A 2,615-nucleotide genomic window follows, 5' to 3' on the forward strand; every position below is an offset into this window, starting at 1 on the left:
AAAAACTGGCAGGGCTGTTTGCTTGCCAGAATTTGTCATGAGGGAGTCCTTTCAAAAACCTCTAGGGAAAGTACTGGATTTACAAGAATTCTACTTGCAGAGAAAAGTCTCAGGACCCTCAGGTTATACAGAGAGGTCTGCTTCATTGATCTGCGGGGAAAGCAGAGCGATGCCATGTTGCTGACCTGTTTTTCTGCAGGTGGGGATGGTTTGACACTGAAGAAGTCACTCTTCGGGTGGCCTGTTGATCATCTTAATAGAAGTAGGGGAGGCTCCAGTTCCAGGAGCAATCACATTCCGGGCAGCCCATATAGAACCAGCTTTCTCCCTTAAGATCTGCTTTCTATTTCAGAGCCTGTGACTCAGTCAAATCTCCATCCCATTCCTTCTTTAGAAAATCCCCCATTTTGTTTTACATACACTATTCACCAGAAACTATCAGAAGCTCCAGGGTCTTCCCTGGCAATCCAACAGTTAAGATTTCGCCTTCGAATGCAGGGCGTGTGGGTTCAATCCCTGGTCCAGCAGCGAGCAGCCCATGTGCCTCGGGGCCAAAACTGTGAGTACCAACTCTCCCAGTGCCTCGCATATGTGCTCCCATATTAACAGAGTCTCCACTATCCAACACAAAAAGAACAGAAGAATATTATAGCAAATTCAATAAAGACTTTAAAATGAAATGGTCCAAATAAAAAAAAAGTTTAAAAATTAGAAAAAGAAAATGTCAGAAGCTGTCTATTCATTGCAAACGTTTCCTACGGCTTTTCTTTTGGTTAGAAGAGCAAACACAGGCTTCTCCTTTTGTCTCAGAATTTTTTATAGTGGGAGTAGCAGTTTCACCTACATGTATCAGATGTATAACAGTTCCCTGGGAACTTCCTCTGTGTTTTTCTTCTTGCCCTTTTCTCTCTTCTTCCTCATTTTCCTTTCCTTTTATTTATGTGTCAGTGAGAGGTGATGCTCCCAGGTGGCACCAGTGGGAAAGAACCTGCCTGCCAATGGAGGGGTTATAAGAGATGTGGGTTCGATCCTTGGGTCGGGAGGATCCCACTCCAGTGTTCTTGCCTGAAGAATCTCCATGGACAGAGGTGGGCTACCATGAGTCCATGGGGTCTCAAAAGAGTTAGACAAGACTGAAGTGACTCAGCATGCACAATAGGTGATGTGAAGAGAAAAAAATTCAGGCTTACAGGGGAGGACTAAAGTGATTAACCTTTGAAGGACTGAAAATCTGTGATGTGTGTGACAGCTATTAATAAATGAACATCCCGGTTCTGAAGGCCCCTCTGATATGGCGTTCCAAATGCACGTTGACATTTTCCTGCCTACCTGCATCACTGAAGTCTCCAAAGTAGTCCACACTGGTAACAAATCACCGCTTCCCCTGAACCTGCTGTCTGTCTTCTCGAGACATTTTCCTGTTAAATATTTATTTGCATATATAAAAACCCTGTAACAGCCCACTAATTGCCATGGGGCTCCTGCTGTATACCGAGATATTTCATCAACAGCCTTTGTGGGGCTATCAGATTTACCTGTTTAACGTAGGCTGTAATTACCAGGCAATCTAACCACTGACATGCATAGGTACTAATTATCCAAATGAGACAGGGAAGCTCAGAGACACTGAGTTACTTTTAGCTTCTTGACTTCTTTCCCTTCACGTCGTAGTCAACATGAGTTGACTTGTGTTTGATGAGTTGGTTTATTAACTGTTTCCCTAAAGTGTGTTGGAAATAGAGTGAAGTCCCATGTCAAGTATGTGTATTTTTTAAATATTTATTTATTTTTATTTGTCTGACTTTGCCATGTCTTAGCTGCAGCACGTGAGCTCTTAGTTGTGGCTGGTGGGACCTAGATCCCTGACCAAAGATGTAACCTGGGCCCCAGCATTGGGAGCTCTGAGTCTTAGCCACTGGACCACCAGGGAAGTCACAAGTATATGAATCTTAGTTCAGTTCAGTCGCTCAGTCATGTTATGAATCTTAGAATAAAATATTAATACTAACCGCTGAATCTACTGGAAACAGCAAATGCTTAATGTAGTGAGATGGTTAGACCAGCAGGTGGCAGTGTGGACCAGAAAATAAATGTGTCTTTTCGGAGCAGGCTTCTACTGTCAATCCTAAAGGAAATCAGTCCTGAATATTCATCGGAAGGACTGATGCTGAAGCTGAAGCTCCGATACTTTGGCCACCTGATGCGAAGAACTGACTCACTGGAAAAGATCCTGATGCTGGGAAAGATTGAGGGCAGGAGGAGAAGGGGACGATAGAGGATGAGATGGTTGGATGACATCACTGACTTGATGGACATGAGTTTGAGCAAGCTCCAGGAGTTGGTGATGGACAGGGAGGCCTGGCGTGCTGCAGTCCATGGGGTCACAAAGAGTCCGACAGTGGTAAAACGTCTTCCAGTCCTCTTTGAAGAATGCCTCTGACCCAAGAGAGTCACATTGTATGTGAGGCTCTCCCGTCTGGAAAGACCACCCAGCCCGGCAGCTTCAAGGGAATAAAGGCCTAGAGTCACCAGAGTGGTTTGCCCGAGTTCCTTCACTTCACTGTGTGTGCTCACTCAGTCATGTCCAACTCTTTGCGACCCCATAGGCTGTAGTT

Source organism: Budorcas taxicolor, chromosome 13, assembly GCF_023091745.1.
Source record: "Budorcas taxicolor isolate Tak-1 chromosome 13, Takin1.1, whole genome shotgun sequence".
In the NCBI taxonomy this organism is placed as follows: Eukaryota; Metazoa; Chordata; class Mammalia; order Artiodactyla; family Bovidae; genus Budorcas; species Budorcas taxicolor.